This window comes from Phaethon aethereus (assembly GCF_964289735.1).
Source record: "Phaethon aethereus genome assembly, chromosome: 20".
In the NCBI taxonomy this organism is placed as follows: domain Eukaryota; kingdom Metazoa; phylum Chordata; class Aves; order Phaethontiformes; family Phaethontidae; genus Phaethon; species Phaethon aethereus.
In genome coordinates, this window is record NC_138596.1 from 7754833 (window position 1) to 7775301 (window position 20469).

Below are 20469 nucleotides of genomic sequence, written 5' to 3' on the forward strand. Positions count from 1 at the left end.
CCCCGCCCTGCTGCAGCTGTGCTTACACTTAAGCAGGCAAGAATACTTCGCCTTATGCTCCTGGTTTTAAGGTTGGGCCCCATGTTACAGTTGATGTCCCAGTCGTGATTACTGCTGGAAGCACCAGGACGAGGACCCGGCCTCCATTACCGAGCGTTCGCAAAGCACTGCCAAGTTCAAGAGCGCTGTCGCAGCACTAAGTACGACTGGTTTGATTTTGTAGGAGCTGCTTCTGATGCCACCGCCAGCTCTTTACACCCTTAGAGTGCAGCTAAAATAAACAGCGCTAAAATAAATGAAGCGCTGTGCAGGCCAAGAGTCACTCCACGCAGAGTAAATTGCAGCATGAGGCTAGGTTTTTTGTTTCCTCAACTTCTAAAGTAAATAACAACCTCTTTCATAAAGGTATTAATTAAATTCAGTAAGCACAATCTACAGTCAGATCCTTTAGTCGAGGTGCTTTTCTTTTTTGGTATGTAAAATGGAAATGAATACAAGGACCAGCAGATGTGTCACCGGCCAAGTGAAGCGAGGCTTTGCCCTCCACTCAGTGACACTTTCCTGTCTGTCATGCAACGGATTCTGAAAATTGCACCCGATCCATTAAATGTTCTCAGACAACATGCGAGGTATTGGTAAGTGAAACCCTATTACTTAGCATGAAGAATGAGAAAATGAAACGGCTGCGGTTCTACTTCTCTTGAGCTTAGTAATGCTGTTGTGTCTAAGCGCAGAGGTTAATGCGAACCTGGAAGCAATATAGTCTGAAGCAATGTAGTTCAGCCTACGTAAACAGTGAAATATATAGTAGTGTACTTTAAAGAATCAGCAACGGACTGAGTATGCTTAGTAAGGCAAATATGAACAAGATAGGAATAGTTCTTTATGTAAAAAAGCACTGAATCGCAGGACAGCAGCCAAAGGCAGAAAGGACAGGACTAGCTCAGCCAGACATGCAACTTAAAATGTTTATGGATCTATAATATTAGTTATGTTAGACTTAAAATACCTTTCTTTGGACTATAATAGATTTATTAAGAAAGTACTGTGTTATTATGAGGGAATACTTGCAGGCTGAATGATTACTCCTGCATGGCATTATTCTTTTTCCCTCGCACTGCAAAGTTCAGATTCTGGGTGCACATTGTGGATGTCTGTAACTTGTTTTATATGTTATCCCTTGGAAATGGATGATTCTTTTCCATTTCTTCCCCGCTGCTGTAAGATTTATAATTTTTAAATATGTATTTTCAGCTGTTAATATCGCAATTTTTTTAACTATCTATCTCCAAGATCCCTGTCATTGTGGTGCCTAAGTGCAAAGATTTCTGATTTTACATCCTACCTGGAACAGTAAAAGGGCCTGACAGTTGTTTTACTATTTTTAAACTGTAACAACAAAACGCTAGCCTGAAAGCAAACCCATGGATGTATAAGGATCCATTGGAAAGTTGGCCCTAAAGAATAAAGAGCGCAGCATAGCTTTGGCTTAGAAACTCAAAGGAGGGCATTCACATTTTTTGTTCCAGGGATCTGCTTTTCCATGCATAAATGAGGAGCCAGCTCCTCCTGAACAGACAACGGGCAATTCGGAGCACTAAGAACTCCATTGGCTCTGTGGGGAGTTAAAGCAGACTCTCCTTCAACACCTAAAGATAATGGCTATAGAAGAGAGCAGGAGTTCCTCTTCCTCTTATTACTCCTCCTCCTGTTTTGCCACCTCTAGACAGAAGAGACTGCATAATTTGGTGTGCTCATTTGTAGGGCATTGCCTTGCCTAAGTTGCTCACTGCTTTCTTTTAAGCAATATTCCTTAAGTGGCAGCTTGCCCAAACCAAGGCAGTATGCTAATTTCATCTTCATCATAGGTAGATTGTAAGTGGGCATTATGGATATAAAATACATGGAACAAGGATATCACCAAGGTACCGATAAAAATCTTTTTGCTTTAAAATCACTAGTAAAACATAAAAGCAACAATCCAGCTGATGTTCAAAACATCCAAAAATCTTATTATCTGGCAGCTGTTGAGTGGGCTCCTGCAAAATTTATTTGGGTGGCCCAATATGGACATGTATCCACATCTGAGCAAGCATCAGAACTGACATCTTTTATCCTCCCCACCAGAAGTTCAAGGACCTAGTCATCCCCCTCCAAAAAACCCTCACATTTAAAAGCGTATGGATTATATCCACATTGCATGACGCAGTGTCATGTAGAGAGATGCAAACAGCAACTGCAGACCTGGAAGCAGCCTGCTCTGTTAGTTCAGCATTCTGACCAGACTAATAAACCCTGCCCTCAGCATTGCTAATTAGTTCTGGCAGACCACTGTGCTAACACGGTGATACTACAGCTAGCCCAGTTATCTCCACACGCTGCTGCACTGTGCCAGGTAGATAGACTAAGAGATGGAATAGAGGAGACTGCAGTGAACTGCCAGTTCTGGATCTGTTCTGTGGCTAAAGAGAGAATTTCATTTTGGGTGCTGTCAGTCTCGTAGCGTACATAAGCTCTGAACTCACTTCGAGAGAAAGGGGGGGAAAAAAAAGCAACAATCCAACCTGGCATCACATGCAGCTTGACAGGAGAAGTACAGTTCTCTTCCGAAGCAGAAGCTTGACTGGGGAGCATGTAATTAAGATGAACCTTTCACGGCAAAGTATATTATGGCAATATTACTCAAATCACAGCTATCGCAGCTACTAAAAACCAAGTGGGCTGTAATTAATTAGCAGCATCAAAGGAAAGGGATGATTTCAGAATTCTTGAAGAGGTACTGTAAACAATTTGTTAGGGAAGAAAGTGCCCAATTAGAAATGCATTCTCATTTAAGAGAAATTAATTTTGTTGTCAGGAGGGACAACTAATGGCAACTATCGGGTTTCATAATCTGTCATGAAATGTCTGGACAGGACTCAACATTTGGAATAAATGACATCATAAGAAACGATCTTTATCTTCCTCTGAGATAGATAAATGCTGACATTTATTCTGTGGCAAGCTGGACTGATATTCATCACCAGGGCCTCTTCATTTCTTCATATTTCATTGGTACATTCTTGACAGCACTTCAGATAAATATAATAAGCTGATTTTTTTTTTAATGTTCAAATAATTGTAACGCTCAATAGTGCAGTTGGTAAGATATTCTTGCTATTTTTACATTGCTATTAATTTCTTTCAGGTTTTCAGTCTTAAGTTAGCCACAGAGTTTACTACATAATGCATTATTTAAACAGAAGAGAAGCTGAGGGGTTATCGACTCATGTTTGAGGCTTCTGCCAAGAGAAGGGAATGCGTCCTGCCTCCTTTTAGGCAAGGTTGGAAAGGCAAGACATTTTCAGATGTGGGGGAGCTTTGATCTTCAGTGCTATTTCTTTCCTATTGTTCCCTGAATCAGAATCTCCCACTATATCCAACAACAGTGAGCGAAAATCTTATCTGAACACTCCTGCCAGAAGAAACAGTGAAATAATGAACTGAGCTGACAATGATGTAGTTATCATCAGATTTCCTGTGGGATGAATAGAGTTACCTTAGTATTGTTTCAGGCTCTCAGGCGACCTGGCTCACATTCGAAAGGATCTTCCCCCACATCATGGTGTATGGAAAACAGACCTGGAGGCCTCCCACTTCCCTTAGGGGGTCACTGTAACTGTAGGAACTATGATTTTCAGGTGGCTATTCAATTCCTCATCCAGAGTGCTTTGTTTCAGTTTACAGTTATAAAGTGTCCACATCACACACAGAAAATCCAGCACCAAACAGATTTGTCTGCAGAACCACTAAGAACTGGGTGGATTATGACTCTTTGCTTCCCCCTCGTTTGATGGAACTGGCACCCTTGATACCAGTTTTAAGATAATTCAGAGAGATCTGCTGTTACGCAGTGCTGCTTCTGGAGTTTCAGTCCCAGGGGAAGTCAACTTAACGCCTTATCCCAGCACTGAATTTACATGAGAAATGTAAAGCAAAATACAAAAAGTAAACTATACCCAGCAAAAATCATGGTGTTATTTTATGCATGCGGAATTCTGTCCCAAAATATGTCAAATTTTACTTGCAAAAATAAAAAGGCTGCTGTTTTGTTCTGTATGTGTGCAATCTGCAGAGATGTATACTCAGCCACTTCTTTTCCTTAAACATTCAGTGACCTAGTGTGGAATCTGATGTAAAATCAAATGGGAAGAAAGTATCATTATTTAAAGGCTGCATAACTGCTTAAAATTAGAGCTGTGAAGGCATCAAAAAATACCAGAAATCACAGATGGTTTGCAGATAAATTCACATTGCATTTAGTCCACTCAACATCTAAAAAAAACCCTATGCTTTTGCCTTGCTTTTCAGTCTATCTATCTGTTGATGCTTGCACAAAACATACTTGCTTTAAATTGGGCTTTGAGTTGTGTTCTGTTGCCCTATACATTCAGATCCTAGTCACTTTGAAAAATCTGCACAAATACATGTATTTTTAAATGATGTAGTTAAAATTTAATATATTTTGCACATTTTCAAAATGACAACTATCCTGAGCAGGTTAAATAAGACATTAGCAGGGATGAAATAGTAGCAAGAACAGACAAGTAGTTCTGCAATATGCAAGTGGCTGAGACAGAATGACCCAGTTGCTGCTTCTTTATTATATTGATGATTCTGCAGTATTAGAGTCAGTTAAACTCATTGTTTTCCCTGTCTCAAGACTGCAGGATCAGGCTTTTACATAATTCTGGGACATTCCTGTGTTCTGCAATTTAACTAGTTAAAGCCTATTTGCCTTTTTTAATGCCTGGGCTGGATTTTTAAATGTTCTGTATTGTCCTCTGGGTTTTCTCTCTGATGCTGGTTTGCTCTGGGGAAAATTCTGCTTCCATTATCATGGAGGGCTAGGATTTGGCACAATCATTCCAGCTTCACTGCCTAGCAGCAGTCAGCAGAATTAGCTTGAATATATAATGCTTGAATTCTACTCCTTACCAGTTTCTCACAGAGGTAGGATTTTTGCAGCAGGCAAGCAGAAGCTTGAAACGTGATGGTTATTCAATACATGGTTGAGCACATCCACTAGCTATTGCTCTTCATTGAACAGGCACATGAAAGTTTTAGATGGCAGTGTATCCGCTGTTATGACAGTAAATATGATGGAGTTCATGGTACGATATACGGTATTTCTTCTTGCCAGGAGCAAACGCTAACATGCAGCTTGGAAAAGCAGAGCTTGCTTTTCCCCAAGGTCTTTAAAAAACCTGACGCACTAACAATCACTGAGACAAGTTCAAAGTGTTCTGAAGTCCCTGATTACTAAACATTATTTAAGAAAAATGTAATCTCAGGACAATAAGGCCTGACATGAACCAGATTCAGGCATGATTTTGGCAATCTTCAGCTTTATTCCTTCTAAATATGAATGCAGTATGCCAAGCAACTATCCTGCCTGACTCCCGAGCTTAGCTGTCCCCATTCCACCAGTCACTTGCCAAGAGTCATTTGCTCCAGTACTTCTTACAAAAGCCAAGCTACTTCTCATAACTCTCCATCCTAATTAAGCTACTTGCTGGCTTTTATAATCATCTCTCCATAAACCAATCAATCTCAGCTGGAATTTTAACAGATTAGACTGGGCTGCCCTTAAAGCACCAGCCACCCTGAAACAGCAAGGTCTTATTTTTTACTCTTTAGCTTTTCTTTCATGCCTTCTTTGATTTCTTTTCCAGCCATAAAAGAGAGAGGCCAACAATAAAAGTAAATACAGTCAAATATGCTTAAGGCTGAATGAGGACATGGAAACCTGCTGTTTTCCAGATAAGTCAAGCAGATCTAGCAACTGCATAGATAAGTATTTTCTTTCAAGCCGTTTCACACCCAGTATTGTTCATCAATCCAGGAAGGAGGACAGACAACCATGCTTTATAACAGAAATCCAGGCGAAACAGGCAGAATAAATCTAAGTTCTGGGATGTTCAGGACTTCAGCATTTCAGAAATTCACTATTTTATCTTGACCTTTATTCAAGAAAGCAAACTTGGAGTACATACAAAGGGACTTTTAAATCAATAAGCCTTTCTACAGCCCTGCTGCCTGCTTCAAGACCCTATTTCTGGAATCTGTCGGGCAGCTAAACTGAACTCAGTTCACAGAGTCCGCAACCAGAAGAGCATTTCCCCTGGAGTGGGGTCCATGTGGAAAGCAAACATCCAAAACCTGCATAGAGCGTCATAGGGTCACTGCACTCTACATGTTAGCAGGACACAACTGGCATTGCTGAAATTGCCACCAGACTGGATTTACCCAGAAACTCCCACTCCCACAGACATTGCTATGGAAAACATCCTGCGTGAGCAAAAGAACAACAAGTTAATCAATTTGGTGTTGTCAAAGGCATTCTAGTGTGTTTCTTGCTGTCTCATAATATGGGATAAAAGGGACATCAATACTTGGAGACAGTGGAGGCACCATATGATGTGGAAATAAATTAGCTTCAAATAAAGGACTACCTTCATTTTGTCAGGACAGAAGTACAGGCATATGCAGACGCAGTGGGGCCACATTGCTGCCAGCATCCCCGGTGAGTATCTGCCCCATTTGGGTGTTGCTCCACCATGACCAGCAGACCCAAAAGCAACACAAAGGAATGGGCGTTGTCGGTGCTGGCCTGCTGCCACACTGGCGTGCCAGCTAACAGCACCCATGGGCTAGGGAAGGACCTGAGCCATGTGTGGCATGGTCAGCAGATACAGAACAGATTGGATTTTTTTCCAAAGGCTATTAACTAAACAAGACTTTGCTTTATACTTGGGCCGATATGGTAAACTGTGTCTAGTTAGCTCAGGAAAAGGTCAGGGATATTTTAAAGTAAAGAAAGGCCATCGCTGGCAGCTGTATCCAATTCAGAGAGATATATTATACCCAAAGGAACATGAGGGAAAAAAAATCCTTATTTATTTTATTTCTGCATATTCCACTTACAGTCACCCTGGTGCATTCATGCTGTGCAATTGAGCTATGTTTTCAGGCAGAATTCAGCCAGTCTTTCCTAAAATAAGACAGAGATTTTCTGAACAGACAATCACTTCCTGGAATTTGCAGGTCTAATTCCATACTTCAGTATTTAAGGTCTCAAAAAAAAGTGACATCCATCTTTCCTCTTAAAAAAGAAAGAAAGAAAAGACTTTCCTTCAGTCTAGAGATTATATAGTGCTCTGTTATTGACACTGCTTCTATTGAAAGATTTACAGATAAAAATGCAGTGTATTCAAGTAGCAATCGTTTTTCATCGTCACTTAGTGGCCGTACAGCCTGTAGTCAGCTGCAGCAGATTTATCTTTTCTGCTATTGATCGTGTTGGGGCTACGCTGCTGGCAGGTACCCGGCTGTATCTCTTGCAGCAAGAAATGCAAAAGGAGTGGACAAGAGTGGTGCCAAGCAATCTTGTTTTCATTCTAAAGCTGCGTTGTTATTTCCCTTTAAGTGGTGAAATAAGCTGCTGGAAGATCATTTGTTTGTGGACGCAAGGCATCTCCTGGCCGACAAAAGGAACAGCGTGTGAACGCCGCTGCCCTGCGTGGCTCGGTCTGCAAGGTGTCACAGGGAAGGGGCTTCCAGGCACTAGATACAAATGAAAACTTCAGGTATCGGAGGGACAGAAGTTTTGTGAAAAGTAGGGGTCAGGTCCCCAAAGCAAACCCCCCCATAACCTCCTGTGGTGAAGATGCTCTCTTGTATTCTCATGAGGATTCCCATCACATCATGGAAAGACTCCTGCTTTTTGAAGCCCACTGAGAATGGAAAGTATTATCCTGAGGGTTTGGAGCACTCCAGCCTCCAAAGGTCCATGAACAATTTTTATACTTAAAACACAGGAATTAATTCTGGTCACCTTCTGAGTTTAGAGTGAAGCTGAAGGAGAAAAAAACCCAAAACATTTAGATGCAAGGTAGAACCTGCTTGTTCTCAAACAGTACAATATTGGATCTCAGACTCCTGTCTCAAACACATCTACTATTTTAAACAGAGCCAGACTTCTATATATGCTCTTCTTCGCTTAAGCCAAATACATCGTTAAGTGCTGATACAGAGGCTGTGAATTTGATGGCTGAATAATGCTTGCGGGAATCCTTAAGAGACCAGGAAAGCTTTCTCTAGAAGCTGTCATGCACCTCCCTGATGGATCACGGCTCACAGACTATAAATGCACTTAATGTGGGGAGCAGGCAGGACCAGATCTCCAGCCTCCTGCGGCAATTGCTCTGTTACGGAGCTAAAAGGTGCATCTGTGCTTGTTTCTCTTACCAGCTACTAGGTGAAACGTGACCCAGACACCTTTAAAGTTTCTATATATCCGGTGTAAGTTTTAAATATAAGCTGGAAAAGAGGCATGCAAAGAACTTCAATGAATGAACAAACCATGATGCCTCAGTGCTATTTGCAGCTTTCTCATGCAAGTGATGCCATTTATCTATCTATCTGCAGTCCCCACCTGTGACTTTGGGCCGCTTCCTTTTTGGATATTGCCCATAAAGCCTATGGATTAGAAAAGGGAGAGGCGAGCACTGGCCATTGCCTGGGCAAGGAGACCTATTTTATTCCTTGTGCGCCCTGCTTTTTCCTTTCACTCCTGCTGGTGAGACCTAGCAGATTAATTCATACAACAGCAAAAAGCCCCGAACTTCGTAACTGCAGAAACTACCTCGGGATGAAAATCGTCTACTTTATTCTAGAGGCAGTGACTTAACCAAAACCAAGCAAGCTATACATATAAAACACATATGTATAGGTTCACCCAAAGCATGAACTTTACAGTGTTCCAGCCTTTCCCTCCTTCCTTGTTAATCATGGGCTTCTGAGGTTCATTTTCTAACCACATCTATGAAAGACATTCTTCTCCTACAGACACCTGATCTTTTTACACTCTGCTGCAGCTAGCTCCAACTCCCTTGTTGTTTCCTGATCCAAACCCTTTTGATTAATCATCTCTTAACAGGATTATCAATCTGTTCTGAAGCCCGTACACAGGAACATACATGTTCAGCAGATATTTCCTCTATAACTTTCTCTGCTACACTATTTTGGAGAACTGTTCCAAACTGTGCCAGCTGACTCTTGCTATTTGCAGACATGGGAGATAGGATTCTAAACCATGAGGATTTGCCAAGGTAGCTGTATGGGTACACTAGCACAAGGATATTTCTCCTACTGTATAGCTCATTCCCATTCTCCAAATAAACTGTACTAGTAGAAGGACTTCTACTGCCTCAGCAGAAGGGTTGTGTTGATAGGACATTAGTTTCACCTCTTGCACTGCAAACCAATATAACAATGATAACGCAGCTTTCGACCCGGACGAGTTGTTTTCTCCTTAGTATTCACAGCTGCCAAAAAAAGAATACGATCACTGTCTTAAAGAATAAAAAGTGGCTTAATTCTGTCCCCAAAAGTAACCCGCACTTTTGATCCATTCTGAATTCTTTTTCTTGCAAGCTTTTCCTGCACAGATAACAACGTTAAACAAATTAGCAAATTACTCTCTCTGCAAGAGCCAGGTCATATTTCACCATTAGAGAAGGAGTCTGATTTTTGCTTAGGTGAAAATAAATGCACAATAACAGTATTTGCTATCATTCATGTCTCAACATTCCCCCTCAAAATAGTTTCATTTTGTTATATTTAATGCTTCAAGCATTACATCTTAAAATAATGCCAATAATTACAAATCTCACTGTTTTATTTTAGGCACAGTTCTCCCGGAGTGACAGAAGCACACAGATTGAAAATGTTGCTGAAGAGATTGCTGGGAGATAGGAAAAACACATCTAAGCTCTGCCTAAGTGGCAAAAAAAGAAATATACGTTCTTTGGCCACAGTAGCAAGGAGGTACAAAAGTTTCTAATTTGTATCATTTGCTTAAAACCCAAACAGGATTCTGTGATAGCAAACTAAAGCGCTGCAGTATTTCGAGTTCATGGTGTAATGTTGTGGCCCCCGTGGGACGTTATACTGCAATATTGAAATGAAGGATCATACTTTGAAGTCTGCAATCTGATGCCCCTCTCTGGCTGTCATACCTGATTCTAGACAGAATAAGACCAATAAAACATATAGATCAAACTCTGTCTGATGTGTCAAATAAAAAATAGCCCTTCATAAACAAAAAACTACACCGACCAAAAAGATCTTCAAAAACTTCCTCTCCTTCAAGCTATTAAAGTTCTTTCTGTTGCTATACAATGAGAATATTTTCATAAGTTTTATGAACTCTATCACTGACCTATTCATTTTCTAAAGCCTGAAAAATTACAGAACTTCTCCTGGCTATTGAATAAAAAAGCGAAACCCTTTACAAGGCTATTAAGGAAACAATATTTACAACAAAGCACCAAGGAAAATCCTCCCATTAAATTTTACAGCAATTTCCTTGGAAGAGTCTTTTCCACCGAGAACAGCTGGACTTAATTGCAAATGAGCTGACTGAAGGAAGTACATCTGATTGCAGATGTAATAAAATTCATGCTTGACACCTTAATTTTTTTAATATATTGGCCACCATCAAATCACTGCATTTGCTGGTTTGCAGGCTAAAGCTATCAAAGTTCTGGCAGGAGAATAGACAAGGAATGGAAAAGCTTGTGGAGTCCTTCAAAGCTTGGTGCTTAAGACACAGCTTTTTAATGCTATTGATTCCTAACAATCAATACTTTTTTCAATAAGAAAGTCTCATATTACCCCTTTTCCCAACCACCCTTCACAATGAACTTAGTTAGGATGAAAAAGCACTTAATGGCTTCCTTTTGAGGTCTTTTTTTTTTCATGTTCATTGCAGTCTGTTTTTCCTTACAAAGTTCACCTCCCTCAGCCCTGCTGGCTGACACTACGTGGTTGTGGAGTGCTTGGCCAGATTGTCTCCAGTGTAACAACCTGCCATCAGGTTATAATTCGATCCAGAAAAACTAACTTCTTTGAAATTAATGAAATTGCAACTACATCAACCTATTGCCTTTAAGGTTCTTTGTTTAGAATCTACCATAAAAAGCAAAGACTTGTGCTGCTTCCTCATTCCTTGTTGTGTTTCTGTAACTTAGCTATCAATGAGCTTCATGAACAAGGTTTTAAAGTACCTTTTCACCATCAACTTCCAACCAAAGCAGTCATTTCTGTTGAGAGTCTTACACAATGACTTTTCAAAAAGTAGGGCTGGTCATCTCCTGTTGGCTAATGCAGTCCTTTTGCATCGTGAGAATATGAAAGTTTGCTTGGAGACCGAACGGAGAGAGTAGGAACTGCCACCTGAGATTGCCTAAGAACTGAGTTTCGCTGCTGACTAATTGCAGGCAAGTTGCTTCTGCTGGAATGTATATTGAGTGAACAGCAGCAACAGTTTGCTGGTAAAGCAGTTAAGTTTAACAAGGATGGAATAAACGCTAAATACTGCCTGATTCTTCCTGCAGTGGAAGTGTATATATAATCTCCTTTCCTCTTCAGTCTGTGATATGGGAGAGTGGGATTGTCATCCCATTCTCAATGTTACCCCATTTTCTGATGAAGAAAACATTGAGATACTCTTCCAATTCTCTCCTGTCTCCTAACCTAACAGGATTATTCCTGGACAGAAACACACATTTCTGTGAAAGAAAAACAGTTTTCTTTCAGCAACGTGTTGTGAACTGAAACTAGTGATCAGGGCTCGTTACAAATGGAAGCTGCTTTTCTTTTCATTTTTTTTGCAGAGGAACACTTTAAAAATAACCTGCTGCTCCACTGATACCTAGCATGAGGCTAATAAGAGCTTCATCTAAGAGATGTTGCAGAATCTATAACAACAAGCTTCATTTTTTTAAAAGGAGTAACATTCACTGCTTGCTTCTGGAAGTGGCTGTTTGACTAGGCCTACCAAACATCGCAGATATACACACAAATCATTTTCACCAACCACAAAAACACTCTGTAGCATAAGTAGTTATGCAGTTATGCCCACAAGAGCACAGGTAAGTAGGCTAGTAAATATTTGATAAACTATTGTTACATGGGATAGTAAACATAAATATTTAGTATAATACTTATTTACATTTATATCCTCTATTTAGAATAATATTATGTCTAAAGACAAGTATACATCCAAATGTTTGGTCTAGTAATACTACTCGTAGACATGGGCTTAGGTAAGATGTTTAATACAGTGTCATGGTGCAGGCAAGCGAATGAGGGGATCAGTTTGTAAGATACATACACAGGCACAGAACTATATACATATTTGGTTTTCTTTGTAGAGTAATTGCACTATCAGAAACAAATGCAATATAAATACCAGAACCTCTTTGCAAGGTGGTAGATGTTGGGCTTTTAACATCCGACTTGTCAGTTGGTAGGGAATGACCTTGTGGGGTTGCATTACAAAATGCCGGGCTGGCACGAGGGCAGGTTTTCAATGAACGCAGTATGAAGTGCCGAGATCGCTCCCCAAGGCATAGCCCCAAGCACAGGCAGATTGCATGCCTTTCTTAGGGAGTAAAATGGAGGTTTTGGTGATTCTTTAGGGAAAGGCAGGATGCAATCGCTGCAAAGATAAAAATTCCTTACCAAAAGCCCCAGGAATGCAGCGGCTCCCTAGCAGGGCTGCGACTCACCCCCTGTGAGGCTGTCTTTTGCCTCCGTCCTGAAACAGAGGTGGTGTACAGTTTGACACATTAATATTTATTACAGCTTGCAGTGCAGCAATAGTCCTATATCAGAGCTGACTCTATTATAGAAAAGACCTGCATTATAGCAAGAGGTGGCCCTTTACAGGGATTTGGTTTTTCTGCCCGATAACACATTTTGGACTACAGAGTCTCTATATACAGCAAAAGTTCCTTTTACAGCTACATTGCACTTGAGATGACAGACAGCTTTTAGCTCCAGTTGAGGGCCTTTTCAAAGAGCACCTTGAGTTTTGATTTTTTTTCATGAATTAAATGAGATTTCTTGCAAAATACCTCTCTGTATGTGTGCGTGCAGGCTTGGGTACTGTTTAGCACTATTTATTTCAGACCCCTGACCAAAGCCACGATGTCAGTTTGCCCGGAGTATTGTGTGCCAAAGTAGTGAAGTCACCTTTGGAGGACCAGTAAAGCAGTAAAAAGCATTTAATCTCTAATTCATGGGCTTACACACGGCCCAGGTTACTCAGGACTGTTTTCATAACTGTTCCACGATGACCTCGGCGAGATGTGGCAGAGCTGTGGTTCCGGTCTTAATGGGTACTAGTTGCTGTTGTACAAACACCACTGTCACCGTTAATATCTCCGACAGAAAGATCTAGGTGCAGTGTTGGGTTCTGTTGCTCTTTTTTTCTTAGCATGCACCGTCTTTTTGGGTTAATACTCAGCAGAATATTAACCACCCTAATGATCCCAGCGCAGCTCCGTAGCACTGCTGCTTCCTTTAGTCCTAGCTGAAGTGATTTTCTGCCTTTGCAGCGCTTTCAGTAGAGGGGCTAAGGCCTGACAGAATGTCCTGGTTTCAGCCAGGGTAGAGTTAATTTTCTTCATAGCAGCTAGCGTGAGGCTATGTTTTGGATTTGGGATCAGAAAATGTTGATAAGGTGCTGATGTTTTGAGTTGTTGCTAAGTAGTCAAGGACAGTGCAGCTTCTGGTGCTGGCATGCTAGCAAGGAGGCTGGGGGTGCACGGGAAGCTGGGAGGGGACACAGCCAGGACAGCTGACCCAGGCTGGCCAAAGGGATATTCCATACCATATAACGTCATGCTCAGTATATGAAGCTGGGGCAAAGAAGAGGGAAGGGGTGGAGGGACGTTCAGAGCGATGGCGTCTGTCTTCCCAAGAAACCATTACACGTGACGGAGCCCTGCTTCCCTGGAGATGGCTGAACACCCGCCTGCCCATGGGGAGTAGTGAATTAATTCGTTGTCTTGCTTTGCTTGCGTGCACAGCTTTTGCTTTACTTATTAAACTGTCTTTATCTCAAACCATGAGTTTTCTCACTTTTACTCTTCCGATTCTCTCCCCCATCCCACCGTGGGGGAGTGACTGAGCGGCTGCGTGGGGCTCAGTTGCCAGCTGGGGCTAAACCACGACACAGAACTACAGCAGCTGAGCAACCTTCCCCTTCTTCGCAGGCGGCTCACGGTCGGGCACCAGTGCTGACGCACGCGGTGGGAAGCTTCGGTCGCCATTTTGCCTTGTTGATACTAATTCTGTAGTGCCTACGCCTTTAGACCTGGGCTCTGCTCTGCCGCGCACTGCACAAGCACAGGGCGAAGAGACGCTCGGCCCTCTCGGAGTTTATCTCCGAGTGTTGAGGACTGGCTTACACAATCTCCTCCGGATGCAGCTGGGCCGGCTGACGTGACTGCGTTCGGAAGCCCGTCCCTGCAGGAGGACGCGGCTCTCCCTTCTGTCCACCCGCTCACCGGGACTGCGGGGGGCGAGGGACGGACGTGCTGGGTCGCAGGGCTGGGGCGGGAGGCAGAGCGTGGTGCTGGGTGGGGATTAGCTCCAGCTGCAGCGTGAGCGGGAGGGCAGTACGCAGCAGAGAGGATAAGGCACGGTGGGCAGGAGCAGGGTAGAAAACGAGCGTGTAGGAGGCATTTGAAAGAGCATGAGGTGGCTTCTCAAACACTCATGGAGGAATTTTCTCATGGGGATATACTGGGAAGTCAGAGAAAGGGTGCAAAAATGTAGGAAAACACTTCTACCAGCAGCTTCTGTAAGAGCATGGGAGGACGAGGCTGCGTCAGTCACGTCCAAGAGATAGGATGTTGGTGTTATCAACACACAGGAATACAAACCACAAGATTAAGTCTAGGCCTGAATTTTGTCTATGTGGATGGATATCAGAGGCTGCATTTTAGAGAAGCTACACCGAAAAAAATCCATACAATCGAAGATGGAGGTGGGAACAAGGTGGGAGATGCAGGACAGACGGGGCACTGTGGCAGGCTTGAGTGAAGGGTTGGCATGACTGATGAAGGAAAGTCTGTGGTGTTTGTGTTTTGGGAACGACAGATGAACTTCCAATGACATGAAAGGGAACTTCTACAGGAAATGCACCGAAGAGCCTAATCTAGAGCAAGAAGGAGCTAGGAAAGTTGCCAAAGAATTTTGGAAGCCAAAACAAAAGAATACAGCCAAAACAACAGAAGACCATCTGAAGTGTCTTTTCCATGACCTGAAGGCCAAATCCACAGCCTTCCTCATGGAGATGAGCAATGAGAAGGAAGCACTTTAATCTGCCAGTTTCCTGGGTGAATTAGTTATTGCCGGGGAGGGAAGGAAACCACGATACCTCCTGTCCTGAGAAGCGAGCAGAGCTGGGAACAGAAGAGGAGGGCTGAGCTCGGGTGCGCTGACACAGGTCTGCAATCCTGCTGCTCAGATCCTAGTGGCACCTGGAAGAGTGACGGAAAAGAGGCAGGAGAAACTTAGGAGGAGACCAAATTGCTCTCTCCCACGTGCTGTCGATGTTTTACCCCTTCAAACACTGCTGTTCCTTCCACCTCCCGCAGCGGCAGCCGGGACATGCTGTACCAGCCTGGGGAACCGACCCATCCGCGCCTCTCCTGAAAAAGGGTCTCCTCTCCCTCTCTCTCCGACTTGCCCCCAGCCTCCTGCCAGGCACACTTCGTTTTTCATTGACTGCCTGGTAAGGTTGTGCCTGGCAAGGTTGTGCCTGGCTTCATTGAGAGGCTTTTAAAATCTTAGTCTTTGCTATTAGTATTGATTAGCTTTGTCCTCTTAATGGGCAATTTTTTTGTCTCCTGGCTTGTTGCATCATCGGGTTATATATTATTCTTCAGGGTTCTTCGTATGGATTCATAAATGTGAATACAGTTGGGGGCCAGCTCTGAGAAGAGATGCTAATCTCTGAACAAGCCCCCAAGCCATCTTTCCGTGTTTGGGAGACCATTCACAAACAGAAAATGTGAATTGCGTTTTTTTCTAGGGGGGAAAAAAAAAGGGAAAGAAAAAGAGGGAAAGCAAATTGCTTTTCCAAAGGGAGAGTATGAGTATCTAGTAACTTAGTGAGCCAACACACCAACTTCATCCCTGCAGCCATGGGTTCTCAGCTTAAAAATACAAAAGCAGTAATTAATAGTTTGCACTTATATAGCATTTTTGCAGATTAACCTTCCCACCAAAAGTTCACCTAAATCTAAATGCAGCCATTTCTGGAGTGGAAAATAGTGGGAGTTTAATAATGCATAGCAACACCATGCAAGAACTCAAGTCAGGAATATTATGCAGAAATAAAAATGCAGGGGCAAGGTTCATAGTGAGAGAACTCAGTTACCCTGTCTAGAATTGCTTCACGCAGTCCGGCTAATAACCTGCCTTACAAAGTTGTTGCTGAATTGTTAAAATATTACAAGTAGGTATTACAAGCACACTTCAGTTCCATATCTCATCTTACAGCTAGCATCTCCCAGAGCGTGGTGCCTCCAGTCTAATACCACGGCATTAATCCAGTATCGATTCTAAGGAAACGGAGCTTCTGAGCCACCCAAACAACGTTTTGCAGCACAGAAGGTTTCCATTGAGATCTGCCCTCAAGCCACTGCCCCAGCAGCCCTGTTAGTTTGTGAGACCTGCAAATATCACACCGCAAGGTGACGCGGGTGCCCCCCATTGATTTGATGGTCTCATCCTCATCCTCTGGGCATGCATCCGTTGCACGAGTTAGCTTGGATGTCAGAGAAGCACTGCAGGCGAGAGAACAGAAACAAACGATAGCTTTCCTGTTTCTTCTATTGCTAGAAAAAGCTATTTGCCACTTCTACGCCTCATTCAAAGTCTCCAGTTCTTATTATCGTTTGACATCAGTTGGTTGCCACGGGGTGGGGATCCGGTGTCACTTTTAGCCCTCTGCCTTGGGTGCTTGTGCCTGGGGTTTGACATTCGGTTGCCTCATTCACATCAGCTCACTGATACCCGCCGAGGAGTCTGGTCAGCAGTGCCTATTACTGTAGGCTCCGGGCCCTCCGGCACCACACACCTTGGTCCTCCTGCGGCAATGAAGATGCCCTGTGACACCTGGACCTGGAGATGTTGCTCATGTACAGGGAGTTCAGCTCATGGAAGAGGGAGAATATACTCCCGAGGGAGCGTTCACTCGTTAGCTAACCCCAGGTATTCCTTCCTTGACTGGACTCTGCTTCCCTCAAAATTCTCTCTTGAGGGTTGAGCTCTAATCAAATTAATTTTTCTGTTGGCCAGTGAGGAATAACAGTAAATCTGAAGTCCTGAAGGCTTATGGAAATTTGCCCACAGGGAGCATATAATTTTTAAATATAAAGGAGAAAACAGATTTGCAAAAGAAGTTTCTCAGCTGGCAAATCAAGCTGTAATAGAGAGCACAGCAAAAGCGAGAAAATAGTCCAGAGAATGCTGAAACACAGCTTGAACACAGGGATTTTGTCTAAGAAATGCAGTTTCTTCTCATTTTATTGGAAAGGCATCTTACTCTGAAAATGAAATCTAGACAGGATGTTACTGATGGTCTACATCTTATTTTCAATAAATGATGAACCTTCATGTCCCATGAAATATGAAAGTAGAAAGCTGCTTTCTATTATATTCAGCAAAGGTTTATTCCCCCTCTTTTGTTTAAATATATTCATTATCAAAGGTGTAGTGCCCTTGAGAAGCTGAGGCAGTCGCTTGTATTGCTGTGCAAGGAATTTGAGATACTCGCTAAAGTTTTTGCGAACAATGATGCAGAGCTGTGTAGCACGTCTTTCAAGACCCCCAATCCATCTATTCAGAGCTGACACTTAAAGCTGTAAAGAGACATCCTTGTCAAACTACTTACATATTGCATATACAATGAGCTAGCTCTTCATTTCTAGCACACTAGTTGCAGGAGTTAGAATTTAAAGCAGAAGGGCTCTAGACCTCTTATTTCAGACTCTTGTGGCTCCATGTGCAGAAATCACATTGGCAATAATGAAAGTTCAGCATTTACATAGAATGCATAGTACATGAGAGGGCATGAACATATTTTGATGAAAAAGAATCTGGCTAGATACAATAACATTTCCATCCTGTGCTTCTGAAATTGGTGTGCTACAAGTTTGGGGAGGGTGCGAAGGGGACGCAGGTTATCCCCAGATGTTCTTTGTCCTGCTGCTCAGCAGTGACACTTAGGAAAATAAATACATTTGTACGTACCATACAGACCTACAATACAAAAGAGAGAAAACTCTCTCAAATGGCTGATTTCTGAAAGTCAGTAAGAATAATAACATTCAGTTCAGCCCTTCGATACATACCAATGTTCCCATCTTAAGATTCCTCTTTAACTTTTGCACTTCCTACTTTTACGATTATTTTATTTCACTAACATTTTTCCTAATTTCTCCCTGTCCTTTAGACACACTGATTACTATTCCATGTAATATTTTCATTTTTAATATGTGTTATAGCCTCACACATGGTTTAAAAGCAGGAAGAATTTATTTGTCTTCTCAAAAAATAACAACGGTTGCCAGATTTTGGTCTCTGCTGTGCAGTGAAGAAAGGGTGGCTCAAGTGGTTTTGGTAGCTTATAACCCAGGAACTGAAGTAACTAGAAGTCGATGGCTAAGTCGACAGGAAGCTTTCTCCTGTGATTATCTATTTCAAAGGAAAGTGCACACACCAGCCGTACTGGGTACCAGAAGAGCTCCATCTTTATGCCAGTTTTTGTCCATGACAATCTTGCCAGCAGCCATGACGTGAAAAATCTGAAAACTGATGTTAAGAATTCATTTTCTAAATGCGCTTAGTGAATGTAACTTAATAATTTCCATGTACCAACAGCCTGATTGCACCTGCCAGAGTTCACTAGTTAAGCAGATCTCCCTATCAGAAAAATCGCTGGGTAACATGGGCATAATCTGCCGCCACTAATTCACCGCCAGGAACTGGCAAGATTTCTTGGCATAACAACGATCTAGGCAGCTTTTTTACAAATCAGTAGAAGTGCGGCTCCTGTGCAACGGGGTTTCTGGGGAAGAACTCCCGGGTACAGCACAGCTCTGTTTTGGAGGCAAGCTGGAGTTTAAGATTTCCTTCTGCCTCCACGACTCCATGGGAACGGTGCCTTCCCCGCAGCGCCGTTCCGAGCAGCGAGAACGCTGCACAAGATCGGCTCGGTCTGAGACAGGCAGCCTCCCCAGGCTGCTTCGGCAGCTGGAAATCTTTAGAGGTGCTTTATAAATATGCCCACTCTTCCAGCAGGTGCCACGTCCTATTCCACCAAGGAATTTTCCGGCATCTGCTCCACGGAGAAATCCGTGCGAGGCTGAAGGTCACAGCTCAGAAGTCCTTGCGTTAAGTGACCTCAGCTGGCTGGGATGTGGTACTGGGTAACGTCTAATGGGTTTCATATGACTCAGGTTTTTCTCCTCTGTCCTTCCCTCTCCTTCACCAGTGTGCATTTTGCTAGTTAGCGGTTATGCAGCAACAGCTGCAAAGTACCATTTTAAGGCTTATTATTATTATTAATACCGCTTTGCCAAATTGCCGCAAACTATCGAACATCATTCTTTTCCAAGCAGCCCAGTCACCATAACCCTCTGAGCAGAGCTCGCGTTTTTATCTCCACGTGCATTTTCATCCCAAACCAGCGGGGCTGGTACAGGGTCAAGCCAGGGACCGTGCCCGCCGGCCAGCGGGCCAGACGCAGCCCCGGGCACGGCCCCAGCCAGCCCAGGCTCCCGCGCTCACAGCGGCTACAGTTCACGCTGCGAAAGTACCGAAGGGGGGAAAAAACAGTAAATCTGCTGTAGTGAGCAATGCTGCTGCGACAGGGCAGCTCGGTGGGTGGCACGGGAAAGCTAATGCTCCGCTGCGATACTAGAGGGCACTGTAAATCCGATTCAGGTTTGGCTTCCGAGTGGGACGAAGTAAAAATTGAAGCGTTCGCTATTTGCGGTCATTAAAGCTCTCTCGGTACTTAGTGCAAAATTAGTGCTAACCCCTGGGTCGTGAACAAATTAATTTGTGGAAATGCATTCTGCTGTGCCAGATCCCCCCTTAGAGTTACAGCCCCAGAGCCGCACTCATCGCCGGCCCCGAGCGGCTGTGCCCCGCGGCGAGGGGCTCCGCTTCCAGCAAACGAGCAGTGGGTGTCATGCTTGGAGGAAAGGGGAGCAAGAGCCGTTACAAGAGCTGAGGAACTTTTTTTAAAGCTATCACTTAGCAGTAACGTGTTCATTAATTGGCAGCCAGACCGCTGCCTGACTTCATCTAAAAAACCGATGGTTTCCTTTTATTGCGGTAACGCAAGGTTTCATCCTGTGCCTTTTGTATATGCCAACATCAATTTTTTCTGTCTGCCTGCTGAAGGATACGCACCTATCAGAGAGTAGGAGAATTCCTGCACTTCGACAAAACAAAGTTGTTTGTAGAAGAGTCTTTTAAAACTTATTTAAAAATAGGAATATGCTATTCTAAATTAAACGCTCCAATCAATGTGATCGATAGATGAATCGGTTT